This window comes from Aotus nancymaae, unplaced genomic scaffold (assembly GCF_030222135.1).
Source record: "Aotus nancymaae isolate 86718 unplaced genomic scaffold, 86718_ANA_hifiasm-v0.15.2.pri h1tg000020l, whole genome shotgun sequence".
Classification (NCBI taxonomy): Eukaryota; Metazoa; Chordata; class Mammalia; order Primates; family Aotidae; genus Aotus; species Aotus nancymaae.
Window position 1 is genome coordinate 68416753 of NW_026988432.1, and position 24796 is coordinate 68441548.

Consider the following 24796-nt stretch of genomic DNA (forward strand, 5'->3'; position numbering starts at 1 on the left):
GAGGTGGAAATTACTTGCTGCACTTTGAAGGGAACAAACAATGAGGCTGAGAGTTATCCCCAAGGAAGACTGGTTGTCCACAAGGCAGGTCTCCCCTGGAATGCAGGAGGCCTGTTAGCCTTACCCGGGTCCTTGGCTTTTCGGGCTCAGAATGTGATTGTTCGTGTTCTCAGAAGTATTTGAGCAACAGGACTTAGTCACACAAAATTTACCAGGGACTGATGATTTAAGAACAAAATATCAATTTATTACTTTAAAATAAGAACTCAAAGCAGAGTAGATATTTGCTCCACTGACCAGCTTATTCTCTATTCACAGACAAGTCTTCATGGGAGCCAAATTACAATTAGGAGCTTCTCAGGGAGCAGAGGCTCTTAGCAAGAGAAGTCTGATGTGGCAGCCACATGAGCTCATCCCCTTAATGGGACATCCTGCCCCATGACCAGGTTTCTGTTCTCTGGGGATAGAACATCTTCTCCTGTGCACAGGGCAGAGGACACAGGGCCAAAATTTGCTCCTCACTTGCTGTTTACATTTGCATTACTGACCATTCTCTTTCTTCTTGGCACACTATTTCTAAGATAGTCCAGCATCTTTCTAATTCTGATCGGGTATTGTTAGCCTGAGAGCTCTTCTGACTCTTGATAATAAATTGGCATAATTATGTTCTAATCTGTTAAATATTTGTTTTGGAATTTAGCTGTCAGAGATTACTTACTTTTTAAGTTCATGGAGTATGGAAGTTGTGGGAGAAGGAACCCCTCGTTGTTGAACTGAAGCACTACCTATAGTAAATAGTGAGGCAGAGTAATAAGGATGCCAGGAAGAGCCATGTTTAAAGACCTAAGACCCAGGAAAGCATGCAACAGGGCTAAAAACACCATAATATTCATTTGCACATTACTTTTGACATCGTAACTGCATGAGGCACAACCTAATCTATGATTAGGTTCAGTACTGCAAATTGAAGATAGCAAAAACATTCCTTCTCTCATCCCTCTCTCCTTCTTCCTTTTCTCCATTTCTTTCAACAATTAAGGCTTAATGGCTCCATATATAGTCACTAAAAATGCAATCTGCCAAGTACTCATTCTGATTAATAACAATCTGCATTCTGTACCTGAAACATTCTGTGTTTACCTGATGTTGTCGGCATTTGTTTGTCATACTCAGCTTCTATCTTGGAGACTTGCTTTCCATCTAGTGTAACTTCTAGATCATTGGAGTAGTTTTATTCCCCCTTATCCATCAACTCCATCTTGACTTACTCTTTCAGAGATTTTTTTGTTATTGTTTACCTTCTTTTGGACTTCTTCTTTCCTCCCAGTGGGATGATGCTAGATGGATGCTTCATTTTCTTTACCGATTGCCTCCCTGAAACGTTTGCTTCAATTAGAGGAATTGGCAAATCTAAAAGGTTCTTAAATATTTCAGAAAAATAAATGGCAGATAAATTTCTTAAATAGTTAATTGTAGGAACTTCCACTTCTGGGAATATGGAGTAGATGTAGTTTTCCCTATTCCTCCCACTAAGTACAACTAACAACTTTGAACATTATATGTAAAACAAATATAAGAAGACTCTGAATGGTGGGGAGAAGAAAGCAGACTGTCTAGGATGTGACACGAAACAGCATCATGGTGGGTTCCCCAGATTTTCTTTTTTGCCTTCTATATTCTAGAAATCAGCGACCTGGAAACAGCAATGGACATAGACAAAAAGAGCCCAACAAAAGTCTTCTCTCTCTAGACAAAGGCCCAGGCGAGAGGTGGTGTAACCAGATAGAAAACTTTTAGATAACGAGTGCTCTCCTGCTGCTGCCAAACACCACAGAAAAAAACGATGGCCAACCCAGGTAAATGAGGAGCCTAGACCGCCACTCTTATCAGGACCTTCAATCTCTGTATGGAGTGGTGTCAGAGAAGGCAGAGTAAAGAGCTTGGACTTCTACCTCTGCCAGCCAGCAATGAGATCTCCCTTCCCAGTGTCAGTTGAGGCCACACGGGAAGGCTATGTTTCCTACACACCTGGCAGAAATAAAGGTTTTTGTTATAGGAGGCCTAGTGGAGACTCACGGCTTTTGCCACCATCCTGAGGAGTACAGAGGCCCTGAGGAGGTCAGTAGAGGCTATCTGGTGACAGTGTGGGGACAGTAGTGAGGCGCTCCTGCTACTTCCAGTCAGTGATATCAGCAGAGGTCTAGTGGGAAGCTAAGCTTCCCCTCTGCCTTCTTTCTGGTAATACTGAGGATACTCTCCCCTGCACGGGTTATAACATAGTCTGAATGGGAAAGGTGGACTTCTACCCCCATCTGGTGCTAATGAGGCAGCTCTTCCCACCTGCTCCTATTGAAGTGGTGTCAGAGGAAGCCAGTAAGGTTTAAATAAGATCCACAGTCTCATAAAACACCCAAAGTGTCCAGATTTCAAAACCAAACTACTTATAACAAGAACAAGGGAAGTATCAGCTTAAATTAAAAAAATGTAATCAACAGGTGCTAACACTGAGATGTTGGGATTATCTGACAAATATTTCAAAGTAGCTATCATAAAAGTGTTTCATTAAACTATAAACAAATGCTTGGAACAAACAAAATAATAGTTTTATTAAATAAATAAATGATATAAAAAAGAACCAAATGGAAATTTTGTAACTACAGAAATATAATTATCCTAAATTTAAAAACCTAGTTGGTTAGCTCATTAACAGAATGAATATGAGGGAGGAAATAATCAGTATATCTGAAGGAAAAGCAATAGAAATTATTCCATCTGAAGAAAGAGAAAATAGACAGAAAAGAGAAAGCCTCAGGGCCCTTTAGGACAATAACTATAAATCTAATTTGTTGTTGTTGTTGTTGTTGTTGTTGTTGAGAGAGGATCTTGCTCTGTTGCCCAGGCTGGTGTGCAGTGGTGTGATCATAGCTCACTGTAGACTTGACCTTCTGGGCTCAAGAAACCCTCCCACCTCTGCCTCTCAAGTAATTAGTACTATTTACAAGCATGTGCCACCACACCTGGCTATTTTTTTTTTTAACTTTTAGTAGAGATGAGGTATTGCTATATTGTCCAGGCTAGCCTCAACTTCCTGAGCTCAAGTGATACTCTTTCCTTGGTCACGCAAAGTGTTGGGATTACAGGCATGAGCCACTGTGCCTGGCTAAAATCTAACATTTGTGTCACTGCAGTCCCAGAAATATGGGAGAAAGAAGATAAGGCTGAAAAAGAAATTAAAAAAATAATGACTGAAAACTTTCCCAATTATTTTTTTTTAAATTCATTATTTATTTATTTATTTATTTATTTATTTATTTATTTATTTATTTATATATTTGCAATAGGATCTTACTCTGTCACCCAGGGTGGAGTATGGTGGCAGAATCATAGCTCACTGCAGTCTGAAACTCCTGGGCTGAAGCAATCCTTCTGTCTCAGCCTCCTGCATAGCTAGGACTACAGGAATGCACCACTGTGCCCAGCTAATAACTTTCCAAATTAGACAAGATTCACATATCTACAGATTTAAGTAGCTGGAAGAATTCCTGAACAGGTCAAATCCAAATAATTCTACATCAGGACACATCATAGTCAAACATTTAAAGACTAAGGACAAAACATGTTGTAAGTCATGAAACAGAAAAGACATTTTACACCTAGGGAAAATAAAATTCAAATGACAATGGTTCCTCAACAGAAACTAGAAAAACCAGAGGAAAGGGCACACCATTTTTGAAGTCCTGTTAGAAAGCAACTGTCAACCTAGAATTGTATACACTGAAAATATCCTTCAGGAATAAAGAAGAAATCAAGATGAGGAGGAAATTCTTACCAGCAGTTCTTTTCTAAAAGAATGGTAAAAGAAGTTCTTTAAAAAAAAAAAAAGGAAAGAAGCAAGAAGGAAACTTTGAACATTAGTGTACTAGTCTGTTCTCACACTGCTATAAAGAACTACTCAAGATTGGGTAGCTTATGAAGAAAAAAGGTTTAATTGATTCACCATTCTGCAGGCTTAACAGGAAGCAAGACTGCGAGGCTTCAGAAAGCTTATGAACATGGCAGAAGGCAAAAAGGAAGTAATCACTCTCTTCTCATGGTGGAGGCAGGAGAGAGAATGTGAAGGGGGAAGTGCTACACACTTGTAAACAATTGGATCTTGTGAGAACTCAGCACCAGGGAAATGGTGCTAAACCATTAGAAACTGTCCCCAATCTTCCACAATGGTTGAACTAATTTACACTCCCAACAACAGTGTAAAAGTGTTCCTATTTCTCCACATCCTCTCCAGCATCTGTTGTCTCCAGATTTTTTAATGATTGCCATTCTAACTGGTGTGAGATGGTATCTCAACATAGTTTTGATTTGCATTTCTCTAATGGCCAGTGCTGTTGAGCATTTTTTCATGTCTGTTGGCTTCATATATGTCTTCTTTTGAAAAGTGTCTGTTCATATCCTTTGCCAACTTTTGAATGGGCTTGTTTTTTTTTCTTGCAAATCTGTTTTAGTTCTTTGTAGGTTCTAGATATTAGCCCTTTGTCAGATGGGTATATTGCAAGAATTTTTCCCATTCTGTTGGTTGCCGATTCACTCTAATGATTGTTTCTTTTGCTGTGCAGAAGTTCTGGAGTTTTATTAGGTCCCATTTGTCTATTTTCGCTTTTGTTGCCAATGCTTTTGGTGTTTTAGTCATGAAGTCCTTGCCTATGCCTATGTTCTGAATGGTTTTGCCTAGATTTTCTTCTAGGGTTTTTATGGTGATTCCTCAAGGACCTAAAAATTGAAATTCCATTTGACCCATCAACCCCATTATTGGGTATATATCCAAAGGATTATGAATTGTTCTATTATAAGGACACATGCACATGAATGTTCACTGCAGCACTGTTTACAATAGCAAAGACTTGGAACCAACCCAAATGCCTATTGATGATAGACTGGACAGGGAAAATGTGGTACATATACAACATGGAATACTATGCAGCCATAAAAAATGATGAGTTCGTGTCCTTTTAGGGACATGGGTGAATCTGGAAACCATCATTCTCAGCAAACTGACACAAGAACAGAAAATCAAACATCACATGTTCTCACTCACAGGTGGGTGTTGAACAATGAGAACACATGGACACAGGGAGGGGAGCATCACACATTGGGGTCTGTGCAGGGGAAATAAGGGAGGGACAGTGGAGGGTAGGGAGTTTGGGAGAGATAGCATGGGGAGAAATACCAGATATAGGTGATGGAGAGGAAGGCAGCAAACCACATTGCAATGTGTGTACCTATGCAACAATCTTGCATGTTCTTCACATGTACCTTAAAACCTAAAATGCAATAAAATATGTATGTAATAAAAATAAAAAAAAGGAAACTGTCCCCCATCATCCAGTCACCTCACAGCAGGCCTCTCCTTCAACATTTGGGGATTACGATTCAACATGAAATTTGGGTGGGGACACAGAAGCAAACTGTGTGATTCCAGCCCTGGCCCCTACTTAACCTCACATTCTTCTCACATTTCAAAACACAATAATGCCTTTCCAACAGTCTGCCAAAGTCTTAACTCATTCCAGCATTAACTGAAAAGTCCAAGTCCGAAGTCCCATCTGAGAGAAGGTAAGCCCCTTCAGCTATGAGCCTGTAAAATGAAAAACAAGTTAGTTACTTCCAAGATACAATGGAGGTACAGGCAATGGGTAAATGTTCCCATTATAAAAGAGAGAAATTAGCCAAAACAAAGGGGCTACAGGCCCAATGCAAATCTGAAACTCAGCAGGGCAGTCATTAATTCTTTCTTTTTTTATTATTATACTTTAAGTTCTGGGGTACATGTTGCAGATCTTGCAGGATTGTTATAGGTATACACGTGCCACGGTGGTTTGCTCTCTCCATCCTCCCATCACCTACATTAGTTATATATACACCATGGAATACTATGCAGCCATAAAAAAGATGAGTTAATGTCCTTTGCAGGGACATGGATGAGTCTGGAAACCATCATTCTCAGCAAACTGACACAAGGACAGAAGACCAAACACCACATGTTCTCGCTCACAAATGGGTATTGAATAATGAGAACACATGGACACAGAGAGGAGAACATCACACACTGGAGTCTGTTGGGGGGTGGGGGGCTAGGGGAGGGATAGCAGGGGGTTTGAAGCTCTAAAATAATCTCCTTTCACTCCATGTCTCAAATCTAGGTAACACTAATGCAAACGGTAGCCTCCCAAGGCCTACCCCTTGGCTCTGCAGGGTACACCCCTGCAGCTGTTTTCACAGGCTGGAGCTGAGTGCTTGTGGCCTTTCTAGGTGCACAGTGCAAACTGCCAGTGGATTTACCATTCTAGGATCTGGAGGACAGTGGCCGTCTTCTCACAGTTCCACTAGGCAGTGTCCCAGTGAGGACTCTGTGTAGGGGTATCAAACCCACATTTCCCCCCTGCACTGCCTTGGTAGAGGTTCTCTATGAGGATCCCAACCCTGTAGCAGACTTTTGCTTGGACATCCAGGCATCTCCATACATCCTCTGAAATCTAGGCAGAGGTTCCCAAAACTCAAGTCTTGTTTTCTGCATACCTGAGATCCAACATCACATGGAAGCCACCAAGGCTTGAGGCCTGCACCCTTTGAAGCCATGGCCAGAGTTGTACCCTGGGGCCTGCACCCTTTGAAGCCATGGCCAGAACTGTACCTTGGCCCCTTTTAGCTACAGCTGGAGATGGAGCATCTGGCACACAGGGCACCATGTCTTGAAGCTGCACAGAGCGGCAGGGCCCTGGACCTGTCCCAGGAAACTATTTTTCCCTCCTAGACCTCCAGGCCTATGAGGGGAGGGGCTGTTGTGAAGTTCTCTAAAATGTCTTGGAGACATTTTCTCCATTGCCTTGGTGAGTAACATTTGACTCCCCATTACTTATGCAAATTTATTCAGCCAGGATGGGCTTGAATTCTTCCCCAGAAAATGGATTTTTCTTTTCTACCACATGGTTGAACTGCAAATTTTCCAAACTTTTACACTCTGCTTACCTTTTAAATATAGGTTGCAATTTCAGACCTTTTTTTTTTTTAAATGAAAGTAAGCATAGGCTTTTAGGAGTATCCAGGTCACATCTTCATGGCTTTGTTGCTTTGAAATTTCTTCTCCCAGATACCCTAAATCATCTTTCTCAAGTTGTAAGTTCCACAGATCTCTAGGGCAGGGGCAAAATTTTCCCAATCTCTGCTAAAACATATCAAGAGTGACCTTTATTCCAGTTGCCAATAAGTTCCTCATCTTTATCTAAGACCATCTCAGCCTGGACTTCATTGTCCACATCACTATCAGCATTTTGGTCAAAACCATTCAACAAATCTCTAGGAAGTTTCAAACTTTCCCACATCTTCCTGTCTTCTTCTGAGCCTTCCAAGTGTGTAGGAAGTTCGAAACACTGCCCATTATCTAGTTCCAAAATAACTTCCACATTATCAGGTATCTTTAGAGCAGTACCACACTCCTGGTACCAATTTTTTGTATTAGTCTGTTCTCACACTGCTATAAAGAACTACCTGAGACTGGATAATTTATGAAGAAAAGACGTTTAACTAACTTATAGTTCCGTAATCTTAACAGGAAGTATGACTGGGAGGCCTCAGGAAACTTATAATCATGACAGAAGGCAAAGAGGAAACAAGTATTTTCTTAACATGGCAACAGGAGAGAGAGAGAGGGAAGAAGAAGAAGGAGGAGGAGGAGGAGGAAGAGGAGGATGGGGAGGAGGAAGAGGAAGTGCTACATACTTTTAAAGAACTAGATCTTGTGAGAACTCACTCATGAAACAGGACAAGGGGAAGGGTGCTAAACCATTAGAAACTGCCCCTATGATTGAATCACCTCCCAGCAGGCCCCTCCTTCAACATGTGGGGACAACAATTCAATTCATGTAATTTGGGTGGGGACACAGAGTCAAATCATATCAATCAGAAAGGAAGAAAAAATAATGGAAAGAGAAAAATATGCATAAATATATGTTTTTTCTCCTCGAGTTTTCTAAATTTATTTGATATGTAAAGCAAAAATTATTGTAGTTTCTGGTGTGCACCTAAATGTGTATAGAAGAATAAATGTAATAAAATTATAGATGTGTGATGGTAAAGAGAGGCAAATTTTTCATACCTCACTTGAGCTGGTGAAAGGTTGACACCAGTAGACTGTGCTAAGATATATGTATCTCTAGACTAAACATTAAGTAAGCTACACAAAAAGATACAATAAAAAGCACTACAGATAAATCAAAACAAGCTTCCAAATGAATGTTTAAGTAACCAGAAAGGAAGGAAAAGAAAATCAGATAGGAAAATCAGAAAAGATAAATGGAAGACAAAAATGGAAGACATAAGATGTCAATAATATTATGTAATGCAAATAGTCTACATATACCAATTAAAAGACAGAAATTGACAAGAGTTGATTAAAAAATGACCTACCATATACATTCTACAAGAAATACTTCAAATATAACAGTAAAGATAGGTTGAAAGCATAAATCAAGCAAATATTATTCAAAAGAAGGTAGAAATGGTTATATCATTATCAGATAGAATTTAGAGCAAAGAAAATTACCAGAGGCTGAGAAAGACATTACATAATTATAAAAGCATCAATCCACCAGGAAGACATAGTGACATAAATGCATGAAACAACAGAGCTGTAAAACTTGCAAAAGAAAAACTAATTGTGCTGGGAGAAATTTAATGAATTCCTATCAAAATTACAAAATTTGGATTTGCCTATTTCTCCTTCCAGCTCAATTAGTTTTTTCTTTTCATATTTTGCAGTTCTGGTTTTTTGTTTTGTGTATGTGTGTGTACACTTTACTCTGTCTTACTTGGTGGATTGACTGTTTTATAATTATAGATATAAATGGACTTATCCTAAAATTTATAAGGAAATAAAAAAAGAACTTAAATAGCTAAAATAATTTGGAAAAGGATAATGAAGTGGGAAGAGTTAGTCTACTTGATTTCAAGACTTATTATGTACCTTTGGTAATTAAGACTGTGTAGCATTAGTGGAGGAATAGTCATATAGACAAATGGAACAGATTTAAGAACTGAAAAATAGCCCCACACAACTATGCTTAACTGAGTTTTGGCAAAGGTGCAAAAGTAATTCAATGGCAGAAATATATCCTTTCCAGTAACTGCTGCTGGAGTAACTGAACATCCATAAACCAAAAGGTCAACCTCAACCCAATTCCCACACTTTATACAAAAATTATCTCACAGTTAATCACAGACCTAAAAGTAAAATTTAAAATGATAAAACTCCTAGAAAAAAATAGGAGAAAATCTTTAATATCTAAGGCTAGGCAAAAGGGACTTAGACTTGACATTAAAAGTGCAATTCATAAAAGGAAAAAAATTTAAACCTCATAGGATAAAAATACAAACTAAAAATGGGAGAAAATATTTAAAAACTACCTTTTAATTAAAGTACCAATATCTAGGATATGTAAAACTTTTCAAAACTCAACCATTAAAAAATTCAACTAGAAAATATGCAAAGGCATGAGTAGAAATCTTACCAAAGAGGATATACAGATGGCAAATAAACACATGAAAGATATTCAACATCTTTAGCCATCTGGTAAATGCACAATAAAATCACAAATGCTGTTGAGGATGTGGAGAAACTGGAACATGTACACAGTGTTGATGGTAATATAAATTGTGCAGTCACACTGGAAAATAGTTTGTCAAATGAAATAAAAATGAAACATACAGCCAACATGTGACCCAGCAATTGTATTCTTGACCATTTTTGCCAGATAACTAAAACTTATGTTCATGCTTAAACTTGTACCTGAATGTTCACAGCAGCTGTATTCATAATCATACCAACTTCAACCACACCCAGATGTCTTTCAGTCAGTGAATGGTTAAACTAACAGTGCTGTATCCATACCATAGAATACTACTTGCATGAGAAAGAAAGAATAAACTTTTTACATTCACAACACCTTGGATGTATCTCTAGAGAATGATGCTGGGGAAAAAGCTCTTCCAAAAGATTAAATGTTATAGAACTCTACTTATAAAGAATCATTGAAAAGATAAAATTATATGAATAGACGATAGATGAAGTTTCCAGAGGTGAGAGAGAGGCCCAGAGGGAAGTAGATGTGACTGATTATGCAAGGTATCAAAACAGATTCTTTGATGATGAAACCGTTCTGTATCTTGAGTGCACACTGTCAATATCATGATTGTGACAATGCCCTATTATTTTGAAAGAAATTATCATTAAGAAATCTGGATAAAGAGTACATGGAACCTCTCTGTATTATTTCTTAGACCTACATGTAAGTCTAGAATTATCTAAAAATTAAAAGTTGAATTTAAAAAGAGTTATTATAAATAATGGATTGATTTTGACATAAATTTTCTTATACTCTGGGAAGAATTTACTTTGGAACTGTTTGTCGCCTATTCACCTTACTCCTGGTCATAAATGAGTGTTTTTCCATTTGAAAGTTTGTGGTTTTTAGTTTTAAAGATAATACTTTACCCATTTATCAAGAGTTATCTCTTCATGGTATTGAATTAAGCAATTTTAATTAGTGAAGAAAAATAATAAAACTTAGACAAAAGTGTTAAAACCTATGAGATTCTGAAAATTGATTACAATTAGAATCTTAGAGTTTTCTTCCACAAATTATATGAATTTCAGATCCTAGTGTTTATTATCTTTGTATTTTGTTTTTTAAGATGATAAGTACAATTTTGCTTTACTTGTATTCCACTTGGAGAAAAAACATCTGGTATCATCTAAGAGTAGAGGAAAAACAGCAAGTTATCACAACCATGGGAGGTAGTATTACACAAAGTAAATTTCACTTGAATTCAACTTGCTCACTGAGCAAATGAATTAATCTATGAGAGGCTATTTCTTAACTTATAAAATTGGTGTCACAGTATTTATAGTACTGGGTTGGGAGGAAGGCATCGTAATTTGTGAAGTGTCCTGCAAATGTAAGTGAAGTCTTATATGGTGGAGGCAGGACAAGAGTAACTGAAAAAGTCTTTTATACAAAATGGATTATGAGTGGTGTGACATTTATTTAAATTTTTTTATGACTTTTTAAAACTTTTTTAAACTGTATTTTAGGTTTTGGGGTACATGTGGAGAACATGCAAAATTGTTGCATAGGTACACACGTGGCAGTGTGATTGCTGCCTTCCTCCTCTTCACCTATATCTGGCATTTCTCCCCATGCTCTCTCTCCCCACTTCCGCACCCCCCACTGTCCCTCCCCTATTTCCCCCCAACAGACCCCAGGGTGTAGTGCTCCCCTCCCTGTGTCCATGTGTTCTCATTGTTGAACACCTACCTAGGAGTGAGAACATGCAGTGTTTGATTTTCTGTTCTTGTGTCAGTTTGCTGAGAATGATGGTTTCCAGGTTCATCCATGTCCTACAAAGGACACAAACTCATCGTTTTAGATGGCTGCATAATATTCCATGGTGTATATGTGCCACACTTTCTCTGTCCAGTCTATCATCAATGGGCATTTAGGTTTGTTCCAGGTCTTTGCTATTGTAAACTGTGCTGCAATGAACATTCTTGTGCATATGTCCTTACAGTAGAACGATTTATAATCCTTTAAATATATACCCAGTAATGGGATTGCTGGGTCAAATGGAATTTCTATTTCTAGGTCCTTGAGGAATTGCCATACTGTCTTCCACAATGGTTGAACTAATTTACACTCCCACCAACAGTGTAAAAGTGTTCCTATTTCTCCACACCCTCTCCAGCTTCTGTTGTCTCCAGATTTTTTAATGATTGCCATTCTAACTGGCATGAGATGGTATCTCAATGTAGTTTTGATTTGCATTTCTGTAATGACCAGTGATGATCAGCATTTTTTCATATGTTTGTTTGCTTCATGTATGTCTTCTTTTGTAAAGTGTCTGTTCATATCCTTTTTCCACTTTTGAATGGGCTTGTTTGTTTTTTTCTTGTAAATCTGTTTTAGTTCTTTGTAAATTCTGGATATCAGCCTTTTGTCAGATGGGTAAACTGCAAAAATTTTTTCCCATTCTGTTGGTTGCCGATTCACTCTGATGACTGTTTCTTTTGCCGCAGAAGCTGTGGAGTTTAATTAGGTCCCATTTGTCTATTTTGGCTTTTGTCGCCAATGCTTTTGGTGTTTTGGTCATGAAATTCTTGCCAGTGCCTATGTCCTGAATGGTTTTGCTTAGATTTTCTTCTAGGGTTTTTATGGTGTTAGGTCTTATGTTTAAGTCTTTAACCCATCTGGAGTTCATTTTAGTGTAAGGTATCAGGAAGGGGTCCAGTTTCTACTTTCTGCACATGGCTAGCTAGTTTTCCCAATACCATTTATTAAACAGGGAATCCTTTCCCCATTGCTTGTTTTTGTCAGGTTTGTCAAAGATCGGATGGTTGTAGATATGTTGTGTTGCCTCTGAGGCCTCTATTCTGTTCCATTGGTCTATATCTCTGTTTTGGTACCAGTACCATGCTGTTTTGATTACTGTAGTCTTGTAGTATAGTTTGAAGTCTGGTAGTGTGATGCCTCCCACTTTGTTCCTTTTGCTTAGAATTGACTTGGCTATGTGGGCTCTCTTTTGGTTCCATATGGAGTTTAAGGTGGTTTTTTCCAGTTCTGTGAAGAAGGTCATTGGTAGCTTGATGGGGATAGCGTTGAATCTGTAAATTACTTTGGGCAGTATGGCCGTTTTCACAATATTGATTCTTCCTAACCATGAATATGGAATGTTTTTCCATCTGTTTGTGTCCTCTCTTATTTCATTGGGCAGTGGTTTGTAGTTCTCCTTGAAGAGGTCCTTGACGTTCCTTGTTAGTTGTATTCCTAGGTATTTTATTCTCTTTGTGGGAATTGTGAACGGCAGTTTGTTCTTGATTTGGCTCTAAGTCTGTTATTGGTGTATAGGAATGCTTGTGATTTTTGTACATTGATTTTGTATCCTGAGACTTTGCTGAAGTTGCTCATCAGTTTCAGGAGATTTTGGAATGAGACGATGGGGTCTTCTAGATATACAATCATGTTGTCTGCAAATAGAGACAATTTGACTTCCTCCTTTCCTATTTGAATACCCTTTATTTCTTTTTCTTGCCTGATTTCTCTGGCTAGAACTTCCAATACTATATTGAATAGGACTGGTGAGAGAGGGCATCCTTGTCTAGTGCCAGATTTCAAAGGGAATGCTTCCAGTTTTTGCCCATTCAGTATGATATTTGCCATTGGTTTGTCATAAATAGCTTTTATTATTTTGATAATAAAATAATAAAAGATTTTGATACATTCCATCAATACCTAGTTTATTGAGGGTTTTTAGCATAAAGGGCTGTTGAATTTTGTCAAATGCCTTCTCTGCATCAATTGAGATAATCATGTGGTTTTTGTCTTTGGTTCTGTTTATGTGGTGAATTATGTTTATAGACTGCGTATGTTGAACCAGCCTTGCATCCCCGGGATGAATCCTACTTGATCATGGTGGATAAGTTTTTTGATGTGCTGTTGCTATCGGCTTGCCAGTATTTTATTGAAGATTTTTGCATCTATGTTCATCATGGATATTGGCCTGTAGTTTTCTTTTCTTGTTGCGTCTCTGCTGGGTTTTGGTATCAGGATGATGTTGGTCTCACAAAATGATTTGGGAAGGATTCCCTCTTTTTAAATTATTTGGAATCATTTCAGAAGGAATGGTACCAGCTCCTCTTTGTATATCTGGTAGAATTTGGCTGTGAACCCATCTGGACCTGGGCTTTTTTTGGGTGGTAGGCTCTTAATTGCTGCCTCAACTTCAGATCTTGTTATTGGTCTATTCAGGGTTTTGACTTCTTCCTGGTTTAGGCTTGGGAGGAGGCAAGTGTTCATGAATTTATCCATTTCTTCCAGGTTTCCTAGTTTATGTGCATAGAGTTGTTTGTAATAATCTCTGATGGTGGTTTGAATTTCTGTGGAATCTGTGGTGATATCCCATTTATCATTTTTTATTTTATCTATTTGGTTATTTTCTCTTTTCTTTTTTATTAATCTGGCTAGTGGTCTATTTTGTTGACCTTTTTGAAAAACCAGCTCCTGGATTTATTGATTTTTTGAAGGGTATTTTGTGTCTCTATCTCCTTCACTTCTGCTTTGATCTTAGTTATTTCTTGTCTTCTGCTAGGTTTTAATTTTTTTTTGATCTTGCTCCTCTAGCTCTTTCAATTTTGACGATAGGGTGTCAACTTTAGATCTCTCCTTGCTTCTCATGTGGGCACTTATTGCTATATATTTTCCTCTAGAAACTGCTTTAAATGTGTCCCAGAGATTCTGATATGTTGTGTTGTCGTTCTCTTTGAATTCGAAGAACATCTTTATTTCTGCCTTCATTTCATTGTTTATCCAGTCAACATTCAAAAGTCAATTGTTCAGTTTTTGTGAAGCTGTGCGGTTCTGAGTTAGTTTCTGAATTCTGAGTTCTGACTTGATTGCACTGTGGTCTGAGAGACTGTTTGTTATGATTTCTGTTCTTTTGCATTTGTTGAGTAGTGATTTACTTCCAATTATGTCAATTTTAGAGTAGGTGTGATGTGGTGCTGAGAAGAATGTATATTCTGTTGATTTAGGGTGGAGAGTTCAGTGAATGTCTATTAAGTTTGCTTGTTCCAGGTCTGAGTTCAAGTCCTGGATATCCTTGTTAATTTTGTGTCTGGTTGATCTGTCTAATATTGACAATGGGGTGTTAAAGTCTCCCACTATTATTGTGTGGGAGTCTAAGTCTCCTTGTAAGTCATTAAGAACTTGCCTTTTGTATCTGGGTGCTTCTGCATTGGGTGCATACATATTTAGGATCATTAGCTCTTCTTCTTGCATTGATCCTTTTACCATTATGTAACGTCCTTCTTTGTCTCTTTTGATCTTTGTTGCTTTGAAGTCTATTTTGTCAGAGATGAGAATGACAACTCCTGCTTTTTTTTGCTCTCCATTTTCTTGGTACATCTTCCTCCATCCCTTTATTTTAAGCCTTTGTGTATCCTTGCATGTGAGATGGGTTTCCTGGATACAACACACCAATGGGTTTTGGCTTTCTATCCAATTTGCCAGTCTGTGTCTTTTGATTGGAGCATTTAGTCCATTTACATTTAGGGTTAATATTGTTATGTGTGAATTTGATGCTGCCATTTTGATGCTAGCTGGCTGTTTTGCCCATTCGTTGATGCAGATTCTTCATTGTGTTGATGCTCTTTACCCTTTGGTATGTTTTTGGAGTGACTGGTACTGATTATTTCTTTTTATGTGTAGTGCCTCTTTCAGGAACTCTTGTAAAGCAGGCCTGGTGGTGATGAAGTCTCTGAGTACTTGTTTGTTTGTAAAGGATTTTATTTTTCCTTCATTCATGAAGCTTAGTTTGGCTAGATATGACATTCTGGGTTGAAAGTTCTTTTCTTTAAGTATGTTGAATATTGGTCCCCATTCTCTTTGGCTTGTAGGGTTTCTGCTGAGAGATCTGCTGTGAGTCTGATGGGTTTCCCTTTGTGGGTAACCCGACCTTTCTCTCTGGCTGCCCTTAGCATTTTCTCCTTCATTTCAACTCTGGTGAATCTGACGATTATGTGGCTTGGCGTTGCTCTTCTTGAGGAATATCTTTGTGATGTTCTCTGTATTTCCTGAACCTGAATATTGGCCTGCCTTGTTAGGTTGGGGAAGTTTTCCTGGATAATATCCTGAAGAGTATTTTCCAGCTTGGATTCATTCTCTTCGTCATATTCAGGTACACCTATCAAATGTAGATTAGGTCTTTACACATAGTCCCATATTTCTTGTAGACTTTGTTGATTGCTTTTTACCCTTTTTTTCTCTAATCTTGCCTTCTCGTTTTATTTCACTGAGTTGATCTTCGACCTCTGATATCCTTTCTTCTGCATTGTCATTGCCATTGAAACTTGTGAATGCTTCACAAAGTTCTCGTGTTGTGTTTTTCAGCTCCATCAATTCATTTATATTCCTCTCTAAATTGTCCATTCTCGTTAGCATTTCATCAAATCTTTTTTCAAGGTTCTTAGTTTCTTTACATTGGGTTAGAACATGTTCTTTTAGCTCACAGAAATTTTTTATTACCCATTTTCTGAAACCTGATTCTGTCATTTCATCACATTCATTCTCCATCCAGCCTTGTTCTCTTGCTGGTGAGTAGTTGTGATCCCTTGTAGGAAGAGAGGCATTCTGGTTTCTAGTGTTTTCATCCTTTTTGCACTGGTTTCTTCCCATCTTTGTTGATTTATCCACCTGTCATCTTTGTAGTTGATGACTTTCAGATTGGCTCTCTGAGTGGACATCTAGTTTGTTGATAATGAAGTTATTTCTGTTTCTTAGTTTTCCTTCTATCAGTCTGGCCCCTCTGCTGTAGGACTGCTGAGGTCCACTCCAGGCCCTGTTTGCCTGGGGATCACCTGCAGCAGCTGCAGAACAGTAAGGATTGCTACCAGTTTCTTCTTCTGCTATCTTTGTTCCAGAAGGATACCCGCCAGATGTCAATCTGATCTCTCCTTTATGAGGTGACTCTTTGGATATAAGGTGGTCAGGGAGCTGCTTGAGGAGACAGTGTGTCCTGTATAGGAGCTCGAGTGCTGAGCTGTGAGCTCTGTTGTTCATTCAGAGCTGCTGGGCAGGTACATTTAAGTCTGCTACAGCAGAACTCATAAACCCCTTTTATTTCCCAGGTGTTCTGTCCTGGAGAGTTAGGGCTTTATTTACGAGTTTCTGCTACACTGTTGCTTTTTTTTTCAGGATTGCCCTGCCCAGCAAGGAGGTAGCCTAGTCACTGTCTGCCTGCAGAGGCTTTGCTGAGCTGCTGTGGGCTCCACCCAGCTGTCATGTGAACTTCCCTGCAGTCCTGTTTATATGGGTGTAGTTAGCATTGCCTCGGCAATGGTGGCTCACCTCTGTAATGGCGGACTCTCTCTGCAATGGCAGGTTGCATCGTCAATGGCGGGTTGCCTTGGCAACAGCAGGCTGCCTTAGCAATGGTGGACTACCTCCGTAGGGTGGAGTGCCTCAGTAATGGCAGACGCCCCTCCCCCACAGAGCTGGACTGTCCTGGGTTCAGCTGTGCTTGCTGTGAAACTCTCAACCCAGAGTGCTTCTAATTGCTGTCTTTTTTGGGGGGGGGTTGGGACCAGCCGTGCCTGACCACCTGGCTCCCTGCCTCAGAGCCTTTTTTTTTTTTTAGTTGAATAGTTGACTCTCTCCCAGGTGTTCCAGTCACCTGTTCAAAAGGCGCCAGGATCTGTGTGATTTCCCATGCGGTGTCCCACTGCGCTGGCTGAAGCAGCGATGCTGAGATTCGTGGCACTTTTTTTGCCCAGGAATCTCCTGGCCTGGCTCCCTGTTTCAGTCCCCTTTTTTAATCAGCTGAAAGGGCGACTGTGCCTTCCTGGAGCTCCTCTGGCCAGCTAATATGGAAACCAGACCAGAGCATTTTGTATGGAGAACCACTGTGATGGGGCGCTGGCAAAACAGCCACGCTGGCCAAAACAGCCACGCTGGCCAAAACAGCCACGCTGGCAACACATGGGGCTCCTCCATCTGGGAATCTCCTGGTCTGTGGGCAATAAAAATCCATCTGGAAATGCGGCGTCCACTCACCTTCTGCACTTTCACTGGGAGCTGCTGTCCTGAGCTGCTCCTAATCAGCCATCTTGGATATGCCCTTCTTATTTAAATTTTAGAAGACAAATAAGGAGGCATCCTTAGGTAAATTAGTAAGATTTTTTGAGATCATGTTGAGGTTTTCAGCTGTGAAAATACTGGAGGAGGTAAGGAGATGATAGGCCTTTTGTGGGAGGGATTTTCACTTGCTTCTAGCTTTGCACTTATTAACATTTTACGTTATGTTATTCAGGTTACACTTTAAAATATTACTGGTAAAAATGAATATTTCTGAAATATTTATAATTTACTTGTATTTCCCCATTCCCTTGAATCCACATATCTTTTGGGGCTTTAGTTATGCTTATTGATTTATAAAATTAATTTATTTATATATATTTTTTATTGCATTTTAGGTTCTGGGGTACATGTAAAGAACATGCAGGATTGTTGCATAGGTACATACACGGCACTGTGGTTTGCTGCTTCCATACCCACCACCTATATCTGGCATTTCTCCCCATGTTATCCCTCTTCAACTCCCTACCCCTCACTGTCCCTCCCCTAGTCCCCCCCCAACAGACCACAGTGTGTGATGCTCCCCTCCTTGTGTCCATGTGTTCTCACTGTTCAACACCCACCTATGAGTGAGAACATGAGGTGCTTGATTCTCTCTTCCTGTGTCAATTTGCTGAGAATGATGGTTTCCAGGTTCATCCATGTCCCTACAAAGGAGACAAACTCATTGTTTTTTATGGCTGCATAAATGTCTATTAGATTTGCTTGGTCCAGGTCTCAGTTCAAGTCCTGGATATTCTTGTTAATTTTCTGCCTCGTTTATCTGTCTAATATTGACAGTGGAGTGTTAAAGTCTCCCTCTATTATTGTGTGGGTGTCTAAGTCTCTGTGTAGGTCATTAAGAACTTGCGTTATATATCTGGGTGCTCCTATATTGGGTGCATATATATTTAGGATCATTAACTTTTCTTGTTACATTGATCCTTTTACCATTATGTAATGCCCTTCTTTGTCTGTTTTGATCTTTGTTGGTTTAAAGTCTATTTTATCGGAGACTAGGATTGCAACTCCTGCTTTTATTTGCTCTCCATTTGCTTGGTTGATCTTCCTCCATCCCTTTATTTTGAGCCTATGTGTATCCTCGCATGTCAGATGGGTTTCCTGGATACAGCATGCCAATGGGTTTTTATTTTTTATCCAATTTGCCAGTCTGTGTCTTTTGATTGGGGCATTTAGCCCATTTACATTTAGGGTTAATATTGTTATGTGTGAATTTGATCCTTCCATTTTGATGCTAGCTGATTGTTTTGCCCATTAGTTGATGCAGTTTCTTCATTGTTTCAATGCTCTTTACCAGTTGAATATTGGCCCCCACTCTCTTCTGGCTTGTAGGGTTTCTGTGGAGAGATCCTCTGTGAGTCTGATGGGCTTTCCTTTGTGGGTAACCCAACCTTTCTCTCTGGCTTCCTTTAGCATTTTTTCCTTCATTTCAACCCTAGTGAATCTGATGATTATGTGCCTTGGGGGTTGCTCTTCTTGAGGAACATCTTTATGGTGTTCTCTATATTTCCTGGACTTGAATGTTGGCCTGCCTTGCTAGATTGGGGAGGTTCTCCTGGATAATATCCTGAAGAGTGTTTTCCAGCTTGGATTCATTCTCTCTGTCACATTCAGGTACACCTATCAAACATAGATTAGGTCTTTTTACATAATCCATTTCTTGGAGGCTTTGCTCATTTCTTTTTACCCTTTTTCTCTAATCTTGCCTTCTCATTTTATTTCATTGAGTTGATCTTCAATCACTGATATCCTTTCTTCTGCTTGTTTGATTCGGCTGTTGAAACTTGTCTATGCTTCACAAAGTTTTCGTGTTGTGTTTTTCAGCTCCATCCATTCATTTATATTCCTCTCTAAGCTGTTTATTCTCATTGGCATTTTGTCAAACCTTTTTTCAAAGTTTTTAGTTTCTTTGTTGTTAACCTCTTACCATGACTAATTTATGAATCAAACTTCATCATAGTTATCTATGTGTAGTAAAAAACATAGTACATATGTGGTTTAGTACTATTTGTGGTTTCAGTCATCTACGGGGAGTCCTGAAACATATTCTCCAAGGATAAAGTAGGAACTACTGTATATCAATTCATTTGTTTTCTACTCAAATATATTGATAAGAGTTTTGGTGACAGCAACAGTTTTAGTTATTGAATGAAATTAATATTTATGAATTTATGCTGTTCTTAGTGATTATTGTTGATCAAGAACTGAGAATATTTAAAGTGAAAATTAGAGATAAATCTCAAAATATGTTATTGTACTGAATATGTGGATTTTAGTCTACTGTTAACTGAAGGTAATGGAGACCACAGAGAAGAGGGGACGTCTGTATTTACTATCCTCTTCTGCTTGTGGATTTGCAAGTGTAATCTTTCTTCACAGAAACAGTGCTCATAGGCTGGGCATGGAGGCTCATGCCTGGAATCCTAACACTTTGGGAGGCTGAGGCAGGTGGACTGCTTCAGCTCAGGAGTTTGAGACCAGCCTAGGCAACATGGTGAGATCTTGTCTCTAAAAAAAAAAAATAAGCAAACAAAAAAATTAATGAGGTGTGGTAACACCTGTAGTCCTGTAGGACTACAGCTGTAGGCCTGTAGTCCCAGCTACTTGGGAGGCTGAGGTGAGAGGATTGCTTGAGCCCAATGAGTTATGATTGCACCACTTCACTCAAGCCTGGAAGACAGAGTGAAATCCTGTCTCAAAAAAGAAAAAAAAAAAAAAAAAGATAAACCAAAACCAACAACAAAAAGAAAAAAAATCCAAAACAAACAAACAAAAAGGAAAGTGGTCACCAAAAATTATCTGCAGAAAGCTAGCAACATGTGGTCAGGATGCTCTAGGAAGTTATTACTTTGATGAAAAAGTAATGCTGGTTTCAACATTACTTTTAATGCCATTACTTTTAATGGCAAAAACAGCAATTACTTTTGCACCAACTAATATTCACAGCACTTAGGGAATTCAGTTACATTTGCTATGGTCATCATGAAGTGGAAAGAAAACTGAGATCTAAACATATTAGTGGCTAGCCCAAGTATACCCAGCATTTTAGAGACAGGATTTGTACTAAGAAAAACTACTACTCCTTTTCTGCTCAGTTTTCTTTCTATCACATTGTAAATAACCTGAAGACCACCCATTAGTCATAGAGCATGGATTTGAAAACTAGACTGAGTAATGATGCTGATTCAGCTCACTTTACTCCTGGATTCTTCTTGTGTGGGAGAAAAATGGGATTAAAACACGGGCTTGTAAACTTTTTGGTATTTGTAAAACAGAAATAGCCACGAATCTCTTTCTTTTAATGCAGTCTTCTTTTGTGCATTTAAAAAAATCACCCCTCAAATTTTGATTTTTCACAAGTTTAGCAATGATAATTTAATACATATGCAACATGACATCAGAGCAAGTGATTTGAGATTACATTAGAATGTTTATTATTTATTTTATTGACTGGCCTTAATGTAACTGGTATTCTTTATAAAAATGTTTCTATATCCTGTGAAATGAACATTCAAATAATATCATCATCATTCAAGATCACTCCTTAAAGGTCTGGAAATCAGTGTTGGTGAAGCACTAGGTTATGTAGAAACAGTGTGAATTGGGTGGTTAAAGGTTTAGTATGAATATGATTAGAAATGTTAGAAAGCTACTCAAATGCACTGAGATTAAGGGAAGAGACTCTGGCTACATGATCAAATAAGGCACACATTTGCTTCTCTTTGAGGGTAGAGGTAACAGAAGTGGCAAAAAAAAAAAAAGGAGAATAAATATGCAAATTATTTAGAACATATTAATATTGATTATTTCTAAAGACATTATATTCTGTTGTTTCAAATTTATTTGGCTAGAAAAATTAGAATTATTAATACTAGAAGTCATAAAATAAAAATCAAAAATTTCTGATGCCTTATCGGTAAGGCATGTTGTTTTTTCTTTTTTTTCCCCAAGTATTTCACTATTCTTGTTGGAGGCACTGATGAATGGCCCAGACTGGAGCCTTCACAAAGGCAAGGGGTGCTTAGATAATAAAACAAAATTCTTTGGCAGGGAAGAGATTGTTTATGCTTTTCCTTTATTGCTTACTAAAGGCCAACATTCTACTTTAGAGAGATCAATATTCCTGAATTGCAAACTTTTTAGAAGCCTAAAGGAAATGAATCCTTGACAAGCTAAACGTTAACCCTCTCCGAAAACAGCAAAGCTGTTTTCCCCCTACAATTTAATTTTGTTCTGCTTTAGAAGAAAGAAGATGAAATCCCCCAGAAACCCATGACTGGTTAGCTTTAGTTTTAGTATTACAACCTACACTTTCTTCCTCTCTTTTTTTTTTTTTTTTTTTTTTGAGACGGAGTTTTGCTCTTGTTACCCAGGCTGGAGTGCAATGGCGCGATCTCGGCTCACTGCAACCTCCGCCTCCTGGGTTCAGGCAATTCTCCTGCCTCAGCCTCCCGAGTAGCTGGGATTACAGGTACGTGCCACTATGCCCAGCTAATTTTTTGTATTTTTAGTAGAGACGGGGTTTCACCATGTTGACCAGGATGGTCTCGATCTCTTGACCTCGTGATCCACCTGCCTCGGCCTCCCAAAGTGCTTGGATTACAGGTGTGAGCCATTGCACCCGACTCTTCCTCTCTTAAAAAATATAAGCTGGATCTGGAGCTGCTGAGAATACTGTAAGATGTGAATATTTGCTGAGTGTTCCAAGGCCCCCACAACCTCACATATGTCCCTTGTCTCACTGGGCCAAGTCTAAATTCCCTCTTCTTTCTCAAGGCTTCAGCTTAAGCACCTTCCCTGCCTCCTTAGAGCAGTTGGCCTTCCTGGCACATGTTCTCAGAGCTGCCTATTTTTCTTCTGTTACAGCACTTCTTATTTTATTTTTAATATTTACTTAATTTTGTCTTCTCTGTTATGAACACAAAGACTATGTCTGATTTGTTTTTAAGAACAGTGTTTTGTGCAGATTTAGGCACCTGGTAATTATACCTATTGCAGGACTGAGTGAAAGTCATTAACCTGGCTTGCACTATACCTAAGGTCCTTGAAGCCTGGGTGGGCATCACTACAGTCACCTCAGACATGAAGACATGGAAGTTCAGAGAGCTGGCACAATTTGCTCTGGATTTGCAGTGAGAAGTAATTCTGGTAGTTTTAAAGCCAACCCTATATATGGCCCAACTATTTGCTCCTTTTGCTACAAAATGCTTCTTTTAACATTTTCCTAGGCTCCAGATAGTTTTGGGAGTCAGGATACAGGAGACCCCTGGTTCCCCATTCCCTATGGTCTTGTTGAAAACACTGCCCAGAGAAGTCTTCTTGCTCGCTCTCAACTAAAATTATGTCAGCAGGGGGTAGACAGAAGGTGGCACTCTCATTCTCTGGCTAACTCTACGTGGGGGAAAGTGGACAATCAGAGAAAACTTTCTTGGCTCTGGCTTGGGGTGATAACTTTACAGTCTGAATTAAAGACTGGGGTCTCATTCTGAAATGCTCTGGGATACACTAGTACCACAGATTGCCAACAACACCACTATCCTGGAATATGTTAGAGTTTCAGAGTTCCAGGAGAAAAGCAAGCCTGTTCCAGCCTATCTCATAACCTTAAAGACTACAGAAGACCTAACCAGAGAAGTCTTCTACTTAGTTCAAATGAAGCTCTGTGGCCCCAGGGAGTCCAGATTTGGCCCAGCACCCATTTAGTATGGCCTGCAAGATAAGAATGGTTTTTTTTTTTGTTTTTTTTTTTTAACTGTTTTAGAATAATTGGAAAAATGTCAAAAGAAGAGTAATATATCATGACACAGGAGAGTTATATGAAATCCAAACTTCTGTGTTCATAAATAAAGTTTTATTGGTACATAGCCACACCCATTTACTTACGTATTTTTAATCATCAGTTTTGCACTAGAGTTGAGTGGCTGCAACAGACTACTTACCCTGTAAAGCTTAAAATATTTACCGTGTTGAGCTTTAGGAAAAATATTTGCCAACTCATACTGTAGTTTAACATTACAAAGAAAAAGTTCATACTGTTAATCAGATGGCAAAGTTGTCTCTCCCAGTAATCTTTCAATCTAAAAATCTTCAACTGCTAAAAGTTAATAATCTGTGAAACATTTTCAATTGTTCCTACAATATCAGCAACTACAAGTGCAAATTTCTACATCTCTCCAACCTTTAAAACCAGAGTTGACCAAGCCAGAGTTCTTCTCATCTTGTTCTTCACATGTTTCCAGTTACCATAGAGGATGTTACCATCACTGTGTCTGTGATCAGAACTTTGGCTTAAGCTACTTGTACTCTCCAACATGCAAAACTACATCTTTTCCAAGTTGTAGGTAAAGGAAAGTGTTTGAAAACTGGGGTGCCAGTCAGTATGATTGAGAGATGAGAAGAGTGATGCAAGCTGAGATTGAAGAGACACGTGATTCTGATCATGCTGAACCTTATGACCCATGTAAGAGTTTGAATTGTACACTAAAAACAATGTAGCAGTTTTAAACTGCATTAAGCAGGAAAGTGATATAATGTGGTTCTTATTTAAAATATTTATTTGGGCTGCTTGTGGAGGATATGTCAGAGAAGGATAGAATAAGGAGCCTACTTGGAGGGATTGCAACAAACCAAATAAAAGATGCTAAGCTCTGATGTTAGAATGATGGTAGTGGAGAGTTAAGTGGGCCAATTTAAGATGCATTTTGGAGGAGTATTGAAAGGACTTGGGAAAGCAGATGAAAAATAATGTGATCTGCTGGGATGTAGAAGTCTAGAGGAAAGACATTTGACAGAAAAATTCAGGAGTTCTGTTTTCAGTATATAATGTTTGAAGGTCCTATTAGACATCAAAATGGCATAATGAGTAAATAGTTTGAACTGGAAATAAACCAAGAGGAAAGTGGAAAATAAACGTGGTAAACTGTATCTCTAGCTACCATGCAGGAGCTACTTGTATCAAGAACCAAAGGGATTGGACTTAAATGGCCTCAGAGGAACTGGAATTCAGGTATGTCATGTGATGCAAGGCTAACTGCTGGGTTGGAGATCATATATGGAACTTG

The 24796-nt window shown here is 38.8% G+C and overlaps 1 long non-coding RNA gene across 1 annotated transcript; it reads right to left on the minus strand.

Annotated features, from left to right (window-relative positions):
• Positions 1-658: 658 nt before the first annotated feature.
• LOC110567614 (uncharacterized) lies at positions 659-23728 on the minus strand. The gene is made up of 4 exons (XR_002477987.2): positions 23675-23728; positions 23358-23444; positions 1141-1374; positions 659-785 (listed from the first exon to the last, which is right to left on the minus strand). It is a non-coding gene; the product is annotated as an uncharacterized LOC110567614 (long non-coding RNA).
• Positions 23729-24796: the final 1068 nt, after the last annotated feature.